We start from the raw sequence: 17,597 nt of genomic DNA on the forward strand, positions 1-17,597 counted from the left end.
CTAGGGCATCTGAATTTTTCTCTAAATGTTTGATAGCTATTGCTTCTTCCAGCAGTCATGACACAGACAAGGGAATCCAGGACTTTAATGGGGTCACTGTGGTAAGGAAAATGCTGTTCATGGAATCTTCATTCCTTCCAGGTCAAACTTCAAGTGAAGGGAAAGGATTCAGTCCCTCATTGCCTTTCACACCATTCTACCCCCATTCTGCACTTAGATTTTATTCTTAAACACAGAAGCATAACCAGGCTGTTCTGGGAAAGATTCCTAAACTTTTAACCTTCCTCACTGATTGATTCATACAAATGTATTCTTGCACTACAATGTAGGCATACAAGGATGAATAAAATTTGCCTCCTACACAGAAGGAACAGAGATTCCAGGCTGGCAGAGCAAACTGATGACTGCACTCGTGTTTTCAATGGCACAATCAAAGTACCTTGGCTGAATAAAATCAGAAATGTGGCATTTGAAATAAATTTTTTTTTTGAGACGGAGTTTCGCTCTTGTTGCCCAGGCTGGAGTGCAATGGGGTGATATCGGCTTACTGCAACTTCTGCTCCTGGGTTCAAGCGATTCTCCTGCCTCAGCCTCCTGAGTAGTTGGGCTTACAGGTGTGCACCACCACACCCAGCTATGTTGTTATTATTATTATTTTTTTGGAAGAGATGGGGTTTCACCTTGTTGGTCAGGCTGGTCTCGAACTCCTGACCTCAGGTGATCTGCCTGCCTTGGCCTCCCAAAGTGCTGGGATTACACGCATGAGCCACCGCACCAGGCCTGAAATAAATTTTATATGACCCGTTGATGGTATAGGGGTTAGCATAGCTGCCTTCCGTGAAATCAATCTTATGGACAAAAATTGACCCTTCTGAGTCAATGCTTCAAAAAGGTTACTTGTTAAAACTGTGTTAGAAACATTCTACCTAGATAAAAAGAAAGGAATGCAGGGAGAGTTTGACTTATAAAACTTGATTTTCAAGGCTGGGCACACACCTGTAATCCTAACACTTTGAGAGGCTGGGGCAGGAGGACTGTTTGAGCCCAGGAGTTTCAGGTTGCAGTGAGCTTTGGTAAAGCCACTGCACTCCAGCTTGAGTGACAGGGCAAGACACTGTCTCAAAAAAAATCCTGACTTTCAGGTGGGCATAATAATGCGCACCATCCCAGCTACTCGGGAGGCTGAGGCAAGAAGATTACTTGAGCCCAAGAGTTTGAGGCCATCCTGGGCAACCACAGCAAGACCCATCTCCCTGCCCCCAATAAAAGGAAAAGGAAAAATCCAACATAATGTAATTTTCATGAAGAACAAAAGGAAAAGGACTATCATAAAATAGAAATAACCTGGCTTTTGTCAATTAACTGGATTAACTTTAAAATGTATTGAAATAGGAAAATCATACAACTACATAGAATGATGTCCATGGTAACACTCATTCCCCTTGAGTCCCTACTTAGTGCCAGACACAGTTCCAAACTTGGGGGAACAAAAGTGAGGAAAAGGAAACCTCCGTCCTTGTAGAGCTTGCATTCCATCGTGTTGTAGGAGTCGGGGCACAGAAAATAAAGAAAATAAATGAGCAGAATATATAGTGTATCAGATAGTGATAGCACCGGGATAAAGTGGGGGGATAAGGCAGGGAAGGGGATGGGGAATGCTGGGGAAGATTGCAATTAAAAAAAAAATAGCCGGGCGCAGTGGCTCACACCTGTAATCCCAGCACTTTGGGAGGCCAAGCCAGGCAGATCAAGGTCAAGAGATCAAGACCGTCCTAACCAACATGTTGAAACCCAGTCTCTACTAAAAATACAAAAATTAGCTGGGAGTGGTGACGCGCAACTGCAGTCCCAGCTATTCAGGAGGCTGAGGCAGGAGAATCGCTTGAACCCGGGAGGCGGAGGTTGCAGTGAGCCAAGATGGCACCACTGCACTCCAGCCTACAGCCTGGAGACAGAGCAAGACTGTCTCAAATTCAAATACACACACACACACACACACACAATACACAGGGCTCAGGGCTCAGTGGCTCATGCCTGTAATTTCATCACTTAGGGAGGCAGAAGGGGGAGGATCACTTGAACCCAGGAGATTGAGACCAGCCTGGGCAACATAGCGAAATCTCTACTAAAAACATAAAAATTAGCCAGGCATGGTGGTGCATGCCTGTTTTCCCAGCTACTCGGGAAGCTAAGATGGGAGAATCGCCTGAGTCTGGGAGGTGGTTGCTGTGAGCCAAGATTGTACCACTTGCATTTCAGCCTGGAGGAAAGATCAAGACCCTGTCTCAAAACAAACCAACAAACAAAAAACCCAGTGAATGCTTCTAAAAGGATTCTAAGTGCATGTGTGCTTCTAAAATAATTGTGTGTGTGTGTGTGTGTGTGTGTGTGTGTTTTGTTTTTTGGGTTTTTTTCTTGAGATGGAATCTTGCTCCGTCGCCCAGGCTGGAGTGCAGTGGCCCGATCTCGGCTCACTGCAACCTTCGCCACCCAGGTTCAAGCAATTCTGCTTTAGCCTCCTGAATAGCTGGGACTAAAGGCATGCACCACCACGCGTGGCTAATTTGTGTTTTTTTAGCAGAGATGGGGTTTCACCTTGTTGGTCAGGCTGGTCTCGAACTCCTGACCTCAGGTCACCCACCTGCCTTGGCCTCCCAAATAACCAACGCGCCCGGCCTGTTTGTTTTGAGAGGTAGTCTCACTCAGTCACCCAGGCTGGAGTGCAGTAGTGCAATCTTGTCCCACTGCAACCTTCCTCCCAAGTTCAAGCAATTCTTGTGTCTCAGCCTCCCAAGTAGCTGTGATTACAGGCATGAGCCACTGCCCCTGACCAGGATTGTAATTTTGAATTCAGCAATCAAGGAAGACCACATTGAGTAGATCTGAAAAAAGTAAGGGAGGAAGCTGGAAGAAGATTGCAGGCTTAGGAAAAAGCAAGTGCAAAGGCTCTGAAGGTTGAATTGAGTCTGTGTCAATAAAATATTTTCATTATGTTTCACAATGGTGAAAAACTGGAAACCATCTAAATGTCCATCAAAAAAGGACAGGTCCCTCCCACTGACCAAGTCTGGGACAATTTCGAGTTTGGGAAAAGAGAGTTATCTTGGAGAAACAAATTGAGAGTCATCAGCACGTAGATGATATTAAAAACCACCTCGGCACCCAGCAACCTGATCAGGTTCATCTGTCAGGAAAGGGGCCAGAAGTTTCCATAAAGTCTAAAAGGTTTAACAAGTCATGGGAAATTAAACAATAACATGAGGTGTCTACTCAGGGAGAAGAAAATAAAGTGCAATTCTTTCCAGACCTCAATAACAAAGAATAAATGTTTAGGCAATTTTCCACTATCCTTATAATTAACTTACCCCATTTTCTCCCCCAAGTAACAGCAAGAATGTCTTTTTTCCAGTCACCTCTTTTAAAAAGAGGTATGAAAATTATGTCATAAGGGTATAGGAACTGCACTTATCTAACTCATCCAAACCTAACTCAAGTTCCCTCTACAGTTATTTCTCATTTTACTATTGCTCTATCTCTAAAACATCTTAGCTACTCTGCTTACTAAATTGTCTTGGTTAGTGACCTGGCAGAGGTGGAAATTATATATATAATATAGCATAACCCCCTCAAACACACATATACACACAGAGATTCTTTCCTAAAGAATATAATCTCAACCAGGCATAGTGGCTCACACCTGTAATCCCAGCACTTTCGGAGGCCGAGGCGGATCATGAGGTCAGGAGTTCAAGATCAGCCTGGCCAAGAAGGTGAAACCCTGTCTCTACTAAAAATACAAAAATTAGCCAGGTTGGCCGGGCGCGGTGGCTCACGCCTGTAATCTCAGCACTTTGGGAGGCCCAGGCGGGCAGATCATGAGGTCAGGAGATCGAGACCATCCTGGCTAACACGGTGAAACCCTGTCTCCACTAAAAATACAAAAAAAATTAGCCGGGCGTGGTGGCGGGCGATTGTAGTCCCAGCTGCTCGGGAGCCTGAGGCAGGAGAATGGTGTGAACCCAGGAGGCGGAGCTTGCAGTGAGCTGAGATCGCGCCACTGCACTCCAGCCTGGGCGACAGAGCAAGACTCCACCTCAAAAAAAAAAAAAAAAAAAAGAAAGAATATAATCTCCATTGGACAAAATTTTAAAATTTGGCAACACTAAGTGTTAGGAATCTTATACAATCCTGGCAGTATAAATTATATAGTAACTAAGGAAGACAGACTCATTATTTCCTATATGGAGATCAGGGTCTGATTAGATAGATAGATAGATAAATGAATTTGGGTTAGGTGGCCCATGCCTGTGGGACCAGCTACTTAAGATGCTGACGTGTGAGGAGTTTGAGACCAGCCTGAGCAACATAGCAAGACCCTAACTCAGTAAATAAATAAATAAAATAAAAAATAAAATAGGCTGGACACGGTGGCTCATGCCTGTAATCCTAGCACTTTAGGAGGCTGAGGCAGGTGGATCATGAGGTCAGGAGTTTGTTTTGTTTTGAGACGGAATCTCCCTCAGTCGCCCAGGCTTGAGTGCGGTGGCGTGATCTCGGCTCACTGCAATCTCCGCCTCCCAGGTTCAAGCAGTTCTCCTGCGTCAGCCTCACGCGTAGCTGGGACAACAGGCGCACATCGCCACGCCCAGCTAATTTTTTTTGTATTTTAGTAGAGACGGGGTTTCACCATGTTGTCGAGGCTGGTCTCAAACCCCTGAGCTCAGGCAATCTGCCCACCTCAGCCTCCCAAAGTGCTAGGATTACAGGCGTGAGCCACAGCGCCTGGCCACAAGGTCAGGAGTTTGAGACCAGCCTGACCAACAAGGTGAAACCCTGTCTCTACCAAAAATACAAAAATTAGCCAGTCGTGGTGGCAGACTCCTGTAATCCCAGATACTCAGGAGGCTGAGGCAGGAGAATTGCTTGAATCCGGGAGGTGAAGGTTGAAGTGGACCGTGATCACACCATTGCACTCCCGCCTGGGTGACAGAGCGAAACTCCATCTCAAAATAAATAAATAAATAAATATAAAACATAAATTCAATAGATAGATAGATGATATAATAGCAGGTAGTAAAGAGTCAGTTGTCCCTTGGTGATCTGGGGCAGCACACTCTGCATGGTCCTGGGGGATAGCGCAGAAGCTGGGCAAGATACATCTTGTAGCAGCAGAAGCCAGCAGTAGCATTGGTGAAGATCTAATGCTGTCAGTTGGGAGAGGAATCCAAAGGAGAAAGAAAAATTTCAAGTAGAAAAAACTCAAGGAGGCTGGGCACTGTGGCTTACACCTATAGTCCCATCTACCCAGAAGGCTGAGACAGGAGGATTGCTTGAGCCCAGGAGTTGAAGGCTGCAGTGAGCTCTGACTGCACCAGTGTGCTCCAGACTGGGTGACAGAGCATGAGTCTGCCAAAAAAATAAAATAATTCTTAAAGAAGGAAAAAAGAGGCCGGCCGTGGCGGCTCACGCCTATAATCCCAGCACTCTGGGAAGCTGAGGCGGGTGGATCACCTGAGGTCAGGAGTTCAAGACCAGCTGGGCCAACATGGTGAAACCCCGTCTCTACTAATAATACAAAATATTACCCGGGCGTGGTGGTGGATGCCTATAATTCTAGCTATTCGGGAGGCTGAGGCAGGAGAATCGCTTGAATCTGGGGGCGGAGGTTGCAGTGAGCCGAGATCACGCCATTGCACTCCAGCCTGGGCAACAGAGTGAAACTCCATCTCAAAAAAAAAAAAAAGAAAAAGAAAAAAGAAAGGACCCAAGGGAATGACCAGAGAACTACCAGAGGAGAGAACTTGCACCGAGCAGGTGTTCAAGAATTGGCATTTATTGGTCACAAATTAAGGGAAAAAAGTTTTTTTCTCCCTACTAACACTGAATGCGGCTCAGAATATTTATCAGATTTATGGGGGTTTTCACACACACACACACCAAAATTCTCCAGCAGACGCCAACTGGGTGTCCTCTAACTCAATTCAGTTCTGATGCTATCTGAAGCCCACAGATAGGGACTCAGTCCCACAAGACTGCCGCCATTTTGAGACACCAATTACATGCCCCAGACAGTGACCTGTGCTTCTGACTATAAATCAGGGGTCCCACAACCCCTCTCCTCGGGTTTGATAATTTGCTAGGATGGCTCACAGAACTCAGGGGAAATGCTCTACTTACGTTAACCAATGTATTATGAAGGACACAGATGATCACTCCAAGAAGATATGCAAAGGGCATGATTGTGGATGGAGGTGTCACAAAGCTTCCGTACCTTGACTGCGCACACTGACCTCCCAGCAACTCGAAGTGTTCAGCAACCCCTTGTTCAAAAGTTTCTATAGAGCATCAACTCCTGAACCCCTCCCTCCCCCACCCCCTCTGCCTTTCCAATCCACTAATCACCTGTTGAGCAGCCCCAGCCTAAGGCTACCTTGGGGACCCACCCTAAATCACTTCTTTAGCATAAACTCTGGTGTGATGAAGGGATTTGTTGTGAATAACTAAGACATTCCTAGCACTCAGGAAATTCCTACGGTTTTAGGAGCTGTGTGACAGGAGCTGGGGACTCAGACTAAACGTATTTCATATCACAGTAGTCCACTCCTTATCAGAGGTTGTCAGTGGTCTGATAAGATTCCATGGAAAAGTGAAGAAATAAATAATTTTTTTTTTATTTTTTGAGATGGAGTCTCACTCTGTTGTCCAGGATGGAGTGCAGTGGCGTGATCTCGGCTCACTGCAAGCTCTGCCACCCTGGTTCAAGCGATTCCTGCCTCAGCCTCCCAAGTAGCTGGGATTACAGGCACCTGCCACCACACCTGGCTAATTTTTTTTTTTTTTTTTTGTAGTTTTTAGTAGACAAGGGGTTTCACTATCTTGGACAGGCTGGTCTCGAACTCCTGACTTCGTGATTCACCCGCCTCTGCCTCCCAAAGTGCTGGGATTACAGGCATGAACCATTGTGCCCAGACAGCAATAGGTTTTAAAATGCTTATTTTATTTTACTAAAAAATAAAATAAATTTTAAATAAAATAAATTTTAAATAAAATAAATAAAAATTGCTAAAAAGCAATAGTTTCGGCCGGGCACGGTGGCTCACGCCTGTAATCCCAGCACTCTGGGAGGCCGAGGCGAGCGGATCATGAGGTCAGGAGTTGGAGACCAGCCTGGCCAACATAGTGAAACCCCATCTCTACTAAAAATACAAAAAAATAGCTGGGTGTGGCCGGGCACGGTGGCTCAGATGACAGAGATTTCTTACCTTTCTTTCCTTTCCTCAGCATGCAATTTCTTTTCTTACTTGAAGTTTCTTCTCTATGTTATGTGCCTGCCCATTAGTTTGTATCCTTGAGCCCATAGCTTCCATGTTACTTTATCTAAGCACCTCTTACTCCATTAATGAGCCCCTGTCTTTCTAGCATCAGCACAGTCTCCTCTTCATTAATTCCTTCTCCTCTGCTGTTTATAGGTCTTTTGTATTTACCATGCCCAGGTGGTCCCTTTGCTTGGCCTTGCTTTTTTATTTCTTTCCCTGAGAATCTCTCCCTTCCCCTCGTCTCCCCACCCCTCCCCTTCCTTTCTCTCTCTTTGACACAGGGTCTCTTTTGTAGCCCAGGCTGGAATGCACTGGTATGATCACAGCTTATTGCAGCCTCAGCCTCCCTCCCAGTTTCAAGCCATCTTCCTGCCTCAGCCTCCTGAGTAGCTAGGACTACAGGCAAGGCTAATGCCCAGCCTAATGTTTGTACTTTTTAGTAGAGACAGGGTTTCGGCAGGGCGAGGTGGCTCACACCTGTAATCCCAACACTTCGGGAGGCCGAAGCAGGCAGATCACGAGGTCAGGAGTTCAAGACCAGCCTGGCCAACATGGTGAAACCCCATCTCTAACTAAAAATATAAAAACTAGCCGGGCATGGTGGGGGACGCCTGTAGCTCCCCCACTCCGCCCACCAGCTACTCTGGAGGCTGAGGCAGGACAATCACTTGAAACCAGGAGGTGGAGGTTGCAGTGAGCCAAGATTGCACCACTACACTCCAGCCTGGGCAAAAAGAGTGAGAATCATTCTAAAAAGAAAAAAAAGAAAAAAAAAGAGATGGGGTTTCACCATATTGGCCAGGGTGGTCTTGAACTTCTGACCTCCTGATCTGCCCACCTTGGCCTCCCAAAGAGCTGGGATTACAGGTGTGAGCCACTGTGCCGAGCCAGGCAAGGCTAATTAAAAAAAAATTGTTTTGGCTGGGCATGGTGGCTCATGCCTGTAATCCCAGCACTTTGGAAGGCCTAGGTGGGCAGATCACTTGAGGGCGGGAGTTCAAGACCATCCTAGTCAATATGGCAAAAACCCATCTCTACTAAAAATACAAAAATTAGCCAGGCATGGTGGCACATGCATGTAATCCCAGCTACTCAGAAGGCTGAGGCAGGAGAATCGCCTGAACCCGGGAGGCAGAGGTTGCCATGAGCCGAGATCACACTACTGCACTCTAGCCTGGGAGACAGAGCCAGACTCTATCTCAAAAAAAAATTTTTTTTTTTTTTTAGAGATGGGATCTTGCTCTGTTGCCCAGGCTGGTTATGAACTCCCAGCCCCAAGTGATCCTTCCACCTCAGACTCCCGAAGTGCTGGGATTTACAGCCATGAAGCCACTATGACTGGGAAAGAATTTCTATTTGCTGCTTCTTTTTTCTACAACACCCATTTATTCCTGAGTTCACTGATGCACTCTCCTAAGGCTATAGTCACTACACATCTTCATTCTCCTTTGTTTAAAAATGCCTCCTCCCTGGATCTCTGTGACAGCTAATAGGCCACCCACATGTCCAAATTGCCTTCACCATCTTCTCTCTCTACCTGCTCCCTCCTTTGGAGACTTCCTGGTACTGCAAGCCCTTCAAGACTCCTGGTCTCAGAAGACTTCTGAAGCTGAATTTCCAGCCCTGGTTTGTAGCTCTGGTGTTACCACTAACCTCTGAAGCCATGTTTTGCGTTCCTGCTCTATTTTCCATTCATTTTCACCTGGGTTTGCTGAGACTTCCTCCCTTCTGACGCTTCATTTATGTTGTATGTCGTAACCTCCATACATGCCTATTCAGACACTAAAAATGACTGAATGAGTGGCCAAGCAATGGCTCACGCCTGAAATTCCAGCACTTTGGGAGATCGAGGTGGATGGATCACATAAGGACAGGGGTTCTAGACCAGCCTGGCCAACATGGTGAAACCCTGTCTCTACTAAAAATACAAAAGTAGCTGGGTATGGTGACAGGAGCTTGTAATCCCAGCTACTTGGTAGGCTGAGGCAGGAGAATCGCTTGAACCCAGGAGGTGAAGGTTGCAGTGAGCTGAGATTGTGGTACTGCACTACAGCCTGGGAGACAGAGCAAGACCCTGTCTAAAAAAAAAAAATAGTTATCTTAATAAAAGCTACCTTAGTTACCTCATGAGTTTCTCCTAACATTTTCTCAGGCTTTGTGAATGGAGATGATGGAAATGTTGGGACAGAGGGACAGATGCAGATCTGCCTAGAATGTTCTTCTTCCTCCTGCCTCTTCTTCTCTTATCTAATTTTCTTTTCTTTTCTTTTTTTTTTTTTTTGAGACAGAGTCTCACTCTGTTGCCCACACTGGAGTGCAGTGGTGCAATCTTGGCTCACTGCAACTTCCACCTCCCAGGTTCAAGTGATTCTCCTGCCTTAGCCTCCTGAGTAGCTGGGATTACATGCATGCACCACCATGCCTGGCTAATTTTTGTATTTTTAGTAAAGATGGGGTTTCACCATGTTGGTCAGGCTAATCTCGAACTCCTAACCTCTTGATCCACCCGCCTTGGCCTCCCAAAGCACTGGGATTACAGGCGAGAGCCACCATGCCCAGCCTTCTTCTTCTTTTTTTTTTTTTTGAGACAGAGTCTTGCTTTGTCACCCAGGCTGGAATGCAATGATGCAATCTCGGCTCACGGAAACCTCCACCTCCCAGGTTCAAGCGATTCTCCTGCCTCAGCCTCCTGAGTAGCTAGGATTACAGGCACATACCACTGTAACCAGCTAATTTTTGTGTTTTTAGTAGAGGCGAGGTTTCACCGTGTTGGCCAGGCTGGTCTTGAACTCCTGACTTTATGATCCACCCACCTTGGTTTCTCAAAGAGCTGGGATTACAGCATGAGCCACCGCGCCCAGCCTATTTTTTGTATTTTTAGTACAGACATGGTTTCACCATGTTGCCCAGGCTGGTCAAACTCCTGAGCTCAGGCAATCTGCCAGCCTCAGCCTCCCAAATTTGCTAGCACTACAGGCGTGAGCCACCACACCCAGACTAATTTTCATTTTTATCAACCTGGCAAACTTGTCCTTATTCCTCAAAACCCAGCTCACAGAGCTCCTAGTCTGCGAAACCTTATATAATTACTGAGGCAGAATTAGGAGCTCCATAGCCTGATGGATCTCTGAGCTGCTTCTGCAACATTCCTATATCTCTTTCATTGCAATGCTCACACATTCTACTCCAGTTACTCACCAAATTGCATACCTTGCACAGGATTGTCTTTTTTTTTTTTTTTTTGAGATGGAGTCTTACTCTGTCGCCCAGGCTAGAGTGCAATGTCAATATCTCGGCTCACTGTAACCTCCACCTCCCAGGTTCAAGCAATCCTCCTGCCTCAGCCTCCCCAGTAACGGGGATTACAGGTACGTGCCATCATGCCCAGCTAATTTTTGTATTTTTAGTAGAGACAGGGTTTCACCAGCTTGGCCAGGCTGGTCATGGATTTCACTATGTTGCTCAGATTGGTCTCAAACTCCTGGACTCAAGCAACCCTCCTGACTCAGCCTCCCAAAGTGCTGGGATTACAGGCATGAGTCACCACGCCCATCTGTGGTGTTAGATATTTAATGTATAGATTTGGTGGGCTGTAGAAAAAGACTTGACCAAAACATGTCCTGTTTTCATTTCATTTTATTTTATTTGAGGCAGGGTCTTGCTCTGTCACCCAAGCTGGAGTGCAGTGGTGCAATCTTAGTTCACTGCAGTCTCGAACTTACGGGCTCAAGCCATCCCCTCCTACTCAGCCTCCCAAGTAGCCGGGACTACAAGCACACACCACCATGCCCAAGTTTTGTTTTTTTTTTTTTTGCAGAGATGGGATCTCAATATGTTGCCTAGATCAGTCATGAACACCTGCCCTCAAGGGATATCCCTACCTTAGCCTCCAAGGTGTTGGGATTACATGCATAAGCCACTGTGCCTGGCCAGTTTTCTGTGTTGTTTTTTTTTTTTTTTTTGGGGGGGGGGATGGAGTCTTGCTCTATCACCAGACTGGACTATAGTGGTGTGATCTCGGCTCACTGCAATCTCTGCCTCCCGGGTTCAAACGATTCTTCTGCTTCAGCCTCCCGAGTAGCTGGGACTACAGGCGCGTACCACCACATCCAGCTAATTGTTTTGTATTTTTAGTAGAGATGGGGTTTCACCATGTTGGCCAGGATGGTCTCAAACTCCTGACTTCCTGATCTGCCCACCTCAGCCTCCCAAAGTGCTAAGATTACAGGCGTAAGGCACTGCACCCGCCTCTAAGTTTTATATTAAAGAAAACAAATTGGCTGGGTGTGGTGGCTCACCACCTATAATTGCTGCCTATAATCGCAGCAATTTGGGAGGCCAAGCTGGGTGGATAACTTGAGGTCAGGAGCTCGAGACCAGCCTGGCCAACATGGGGAAAACCCATGTCTACTAAAAATAAAAAAATTAGCTGGGTGTGCTATCGCACACCGGTAATACCAGCTACTCATGAGGCTGTGGCAGGAGAATTGCCTGAACCCGGGACACGGAGATTGCAGTGAGTTGAGATTGTGCCACTGCACTCCAGCCTGGGCAGCAGAGCAAGACTCTGTTTCAAAAAAAAAGAAAAGAAAAAAAATTAATGATCTATGGTCTAAAAGAAACTACATAATAGAAGACAAAGATAGCTAAGGTCCGGCTGGGTACAGTGGCTCACACCTGTAATCCCAGCATTTTGAGAGGCTGAGGTGGGTGGATCACCTGAGGTCAGGAGTTCGAGACCAGCCCAGCCAACATGGCAAAACCCAGTCTCTACTAAAAATACAAAAATTAGCCAGGCGTGTTGGTGGGTGCCTGTAATCCCAGCTACTCAGGAGGCTGAGTCAGGAGAATCGCTTGATTCCGGGTGGTGGAGGTTGCAATGAGCTGAGATTGTGTCACTGCACTCCAGCCTGGGCACCAGAGCAAGACTCCATCTCAATTAAAAAAAAAAAAACAAAAAAAAACAAAGAGGCAGGTGCGGTGGCTCACACCTGTAATCCCAGCACTTTGGGAGGCCGAGATGGGCGGATCACCTGAGGTCGAGAGTTCAAGACCAGCCTGACTAACATGGAGAAACCCCATCTCTACTAAAAATACAAACTTAGCCGGGCGTGGTGGCATATGCCTGTAATCCCAGCTACTCAGGAGGCTGAGGCAGGAGAATCACTTGAACCTGGAAGGCGGAGGTTGCGGTGAGCCGAGATCTCGCCATTATACTCCAGCCTGGTCAACAAGAGTGAAACTCTGTCACAAAAAAAAAATAATAATAAAAAACAGAAACAAAAAACAAAAACAAACAAAAAAGATAGCTAAGGTTCAAGACAATGCTTATTAAAATGTACACCATTTCCCCCCTATTTCATAATATATTGGGGTACATGTCAAATGAGGGAAAGTTTTCAAAGAAGGCTTTTTAGGTAGTTATTGTTATATATGGTCTGTATGGTAATTTTGTGTTGTCTGTATTCAAAAACCGTTTGTCATTTTGGGGATGAAAATAACTTTATTTGAAATGCTAATTCACTGACTAACCCTGAGTCTGGGAATGCCTCCAAAATGTCTAGGTGATGTATTACTCTTTATATAGGATACCTATTCATTGTAAGTTTCACCTTTCCTTCAAAGCAACCCTTGGTACATCATAGGTTTAACACCCATAGCCACCTACACATTCCTTCCAGGGCACATTTACCTTTCCCCAAGGTCTAAGCCCTGGACCTGGGGGTTTGAGGTGAAGAGCTCTACCTGTCTGTGGCTGCCCAAGACCATGCTTCTGTCTGTAAATTCCCCCAATAAGTCATCCCATACTGCCAAACTGGATTTATCTGCTCCCTTCTTTAATTTCTCAGCTCTTTCTGCATTTGAGGTTGGCTTTGCATATACAGCCCTTACATGAAACAAGTGGTGATCCAGCCAGGAGCCAGGAAACCAAAGCATGAGCATGAAGAAAGAAGCATCCTTGGGGAAATCCTGGGGTGGTCCTCCTTATCTAAATGAAGTGGTGCTGCCCATTTGCTAGATACCTGTGGACCATCACGTGAGTACATAAACACCCCCAAAACCCCAGAGAGTCTAGAGTGCTTGTTTGTAAAAAGCCATATGACTCACTGTGGTGAGAAAGGTCAGTGAGCTGCTATGACAGTGAGTTGGCTGCTATTATGGTGTATGCCAGCGACCACAGAAGTACAGGTAGCAGCTACAGCAAATGTCTGAAAGTTAGAAGAACTGCAATTGGAAAGGGATATAAGAAATTCCACGCCGGGCATGGTGGGCTCCTGACTAATCCCAGCACTTTGGGAGGCCGAGGCAGGTGGGTCACCTGAAGTCAGGAGTTTGAGACCAGCCTGGCCAACTGGGTGAAACCGCGTCTCTACTAAAAATACAAAAAATTAGCCAGGCATGGTGGTGTGAGGCTGTAATTCCAGCTACTCGGGAGGCTGAGGCAATAGAATCACTTGAACCCGGGAGGCGGAGGTTGCATTGAGCCGAGATTGCGCCATTGCACTCCAGCCTGGGCAACAAGAGTGAAACTCCGTCTCAAAAAAAAAAAAAAAAAAAAAACTTCCACATCTGTGTTAGTGTCTGGTTTGGCAGATAAGCTTGAAACTCAGGAGGCACAGTTGGAAACCTTAGCTTGACACTTTGTACAGTTGGGAGGGAGAAAGCTGTGCCAATGCAGGCTGCCCTTGCCAAACCAGACTGGGATGCAAATATTTGGAATTATTGGGAACCAACTAGTGAGCCAGATAAAGACACAGAGGTTATCTGGGAGGTGGGGGATAATTATCGTCCCTTTTTGAGGGTATGCAGCAGGAAGCAAAAGCCCTATACGTACATCCTGGCCATAAGCAATAGCCTTTGCAGGAATCTTCGACGATCCAAGATTATTCCTCAGAAGAATTATTAGATCTAGCAAAAATTTCCAAACAGCTGCTGAGAGAAAGCTCAGCCACATGGATGGTGCAGCTATGGGACACTGGTGGGGATGACATTTCTCTAGCAGAGAGTGAAGCTGAAAAAAAATGAGTAATATAACCGACTCATCTCACTCTGAGACAGTGTTTGTATTATGCTAGAACTGTCTTGGGTAACTGTAGCCTTGTGGACTGGGATTATAATGACCATGAGAGAGTCTTGGCCAAATAAAAGAGACTTCTCTGGACATAGCTCACCATGGCAGTCTTTGGAAGAAGCACAGAGCACTTTTAGAGAGTGGGGCATGCATTAGGCCCAACAATTTTTTTTTTCTGAGATGGAGTCTCACTCTGTCACCCAGGCTGGAGTGCAGTGGCACGATCTCATCTCACTGCAGCCTCTGCCTCCCTAGTTCAAGCGATTCTCCTGCCTCAGCCTCCCAAGTAGCTGGGATTACAGGTGCCCACCACCATGCCCCACTAATTTTTGTATTTTTAGTGGAGATGGGGTTTCACCATGTTGGCCAGGCTGGTCCCAAACTCCTGACCTCAAGTGATCTGCCTGCCTCTGCTTCCCAAACTGCTGGGATTACAGGCATGAACCACCTTGCCCAGTCAGCCACTAGGTCCGGCCCTGACAATTTGAAGTACCAGAAAAGACTGTGCTTACCACAGGTATGAAAAGCAAATTGTTACAGAATGCTTCACAAGAGTGGCATGGCCTTCTCATATCCCTCTTGAGCCCTCTTATGGGACAAGATATATATAATGTGGGATAAACCATAGCTAATCTTGGAGAGACAGAACAAGGAAGAGACAAAGTCAGATTGGTTACTAGAAAATAAAATAAAATTAAATTAAATTAAATTTAAAAACCAAGTCTGCTAGACCAAAAAGGGAAGCCAAAAAAGCCCAATTAGGATTACCAGGAAACAAATGTGGTATGATCTGATTTCAGCCAAGATAGAAAAAGAGAAAATAGGCTGGGCACAGTGGCGCATGCCTGTAATTCCAGCACTTTGGGAGGCCAAGGCAGGTGGATTATGAGGTCAGGAGTTCAATCAGCCTGGCCAGGATGGTGAAACCCCATCTCTACTAAAAATACAAAAATTAGCCGGGCATCGTGGCAGGCACCTGTAATCCCAGCTACTTGGGAGGCTGAGGCAGGAGAATCGCTTGAACTAGGGAGGCAGAGGCTGCAGTGAGATGAGATCAGGCCACTGCACTCCAGCCTAGGCGACAGGGTGAGACAAAGAAAAGACGAAAAAAGAAAAAGAGAAAATAGATCCACAGCCAAATGCAGTATTGGTGGGCCTTTGGGAAGACCTGACTCTTGACCAACAAGTTAGGCCCCTCCCTAGTGCCCCACCAGGAAAGGGGAAAGTAACAAAAGAAACTCCATGTAAAAAACCCTAAACTCGGTTGGTCGCAGCAGTTCATGCCTGTAATTCCAGCATTTTGGGAGGTAGAGGCGGGCAAATCACCTGAGGTTAGGAGCTTGAAACCACCCTGGCCAACACGGTGAAACCCTGGCTTAACTATAAATACAAAAAAATCAACTGGGCGTGGTGGCATGCACCTGTAGTCCCAGCTACTCGGGAGGCTGAGGCAGGAGAATTGCCTGAACCTAGGAAGGAGGTGGAGGCTGCAGTGAGCCGAGGTCGTGCCACTGCACGGCAGCCTGGGCAACAGAGTAAGACTCTGTCTCAAAAAAAAAGAAAAAAAGAACCATCCTGGCTAACACAGTAAAACCCCGTCTCTACTAAAAATACAAAAAATTAGCCAGGTGTGGTGGCATGTGCTTGTAGTCTCAGCTACTTGGGAGGCTGAGGCAGGAGAATCGCTTGAACCCGGGAGGCAGAGGTTGCAGTGGGCCAAGATTGTGCCACTGCACTCCAGCCTGGGCAACAGAGTGAGACTCCGCCTCAAAAAAAAAAAAAAAAAGAAAAAAAAGAAAAGAAAAGAAAGGAAAAGAAAATCCTAAACTCTGCATTTCAAGGATTCCAAAGGTGGACTCCTCTCCAGCCTGAAGACCAGGGATGGGGCCAAGGTCACCTCCACCCACAAGTAGTATGCGGCATAGGTCCCATGTGGAGCTCACAATCTATTAGATGCCAAAAAACACATAGAGAACCTTGACTTTAGTGGACACAGGTGCAGAATGCAACTAAACCTATGTCATGTTAGATTTCGCTAATGTCTTTTTTTTTTTTCTTTGAGACGGAGTTTCACTCCTGTTGCACAGGCTGGAGTACAATGGCATGATCTTGGCTCACCACAACCTCTTCCTCCTGGATTCAAGCAATTCTCCTGCCTCAGCCTTCCGAATAGCTGGGATTACAGGCATGTGCCACCACGCCTGGCTAATTTTGTATTTTTAGTAGCGACAGGGTTTCTCCATGTTGGTCAGGCTGGTTTCGAACGCCTGACCTCAGGTGATCCGCCTGCCTTGGCTTCCCAAAGTGCTGGGATTACAGGCGTGAGCCAGCATGGCCAGCCGCTAATATCTTCTTCTTCTTTTTTTTTTTGTGAGACAGAGTTTCGCTCTTGTTGCCCAACCTGGAGTGCGATGGTGCGATCTCAGCTCACTGCAACCTCTACCTCCTGGGTTCAAGCAATTCTCCTGCCTCAGCCTCCTGAGTAGCTGGGATTACAGGCACCACCACCACGCCCGGCCAATTTTTTGTATTTTTGGTAGAGACAGGGTTTCATGATGTTGGCCAGGCTGGTCTTGAACTGCTGACCTCAGGTGATCTGCCCACTTCGGCCTCCCAAAGTGCTGGGATTACAGGTGTGAGCCACCACACCCCGCCATTAATGTCTTCTTTAACATCCCTTTGCATCCTGACTCGCAAGACCAATTTGCTGGGTTTTTGTTGTTGTTGTTGTTGTTGTTTGTTTTGTTTTGAGACAGAGGCTCACTCTGTCGCCCAGGCTGGAGTACAGTGGCTTGATCTTGGCTCACTGAAACCTCCACCTCCCGGGTTCAAGTAATTTTCCTGTCTCAGCCTCCTAAGTAGCTGGGACTACACGCAGGTGCCACCACACCCGGCTAATGCTTGTATTTTTAAAGATGTGGTTTCACCATGCTGGCCAGGCTGTTCTGGAACTCCTGACCTCAGCTGATCCACCTGCCTCGGCCTCTCAAAGTGCTGGGATTACAGGTGTGAGCCACTGAAGCCTGGCTGTTTTTGTTTTTGGTTTTTGAGACAGAGTCTCCCTTTGTGGCCCGTGGTAAAGTGCAGTGGTGTGATCTCAGCTCACTGTAAGCTCCACCTCCCATGTTCAAGTGATTCTCCTGCTTCAGCCTCCTGTGTAGCTGGGATTACAGGTGTACACCACCATGCCCAGCTAATTTTTGTATTTG

General features: G+C 46.5%; 1 protein-coding gene across 2 annotated transcripts in view; it reads right to left on the minus strand.

Annotated features, from left to right (window-relative positions):
• TET1 (tet methylcytosine dioxygenase 1) overlaps nt 1-17,597 on the minus strand; it is a 168,820-nt gene that overhangs the window by 139,878 nt on the left and 11,345 nt on the right. Inside the window, exon 1 of one of the 2 annotated variants that reach the window (XM_063670531.1) lies at nt 6,178-6,296. The exons of the other annotated variant lie outside the window; for it this stretch is intronic. The gene's annotated coding sequence lies outside the window, so the exon portion shown is untranslated. Of the gene's footprint in view, nt 1-6,177; nt 6,297-17,597 lie in introns of those variants that run through there. 2 annotated transcript variants of the gene reach the window in all.

This window comes from Pongo pygmaeus, chromosome 8, assembly GCF_028885625.2.
Source record: "Pongo pygmaeus isolate AG05252 chromosome 8, NHGRI_mPonPyg2-v2.0_pri, whole genome shotgun sequence".
Taxonomy (NCBI): domain Eukaryota; kingdom Metazoa; phylum Chordata; class Mammalia; order Primates; family Hominidae; genus Pongo; species Pongo pygmaeus.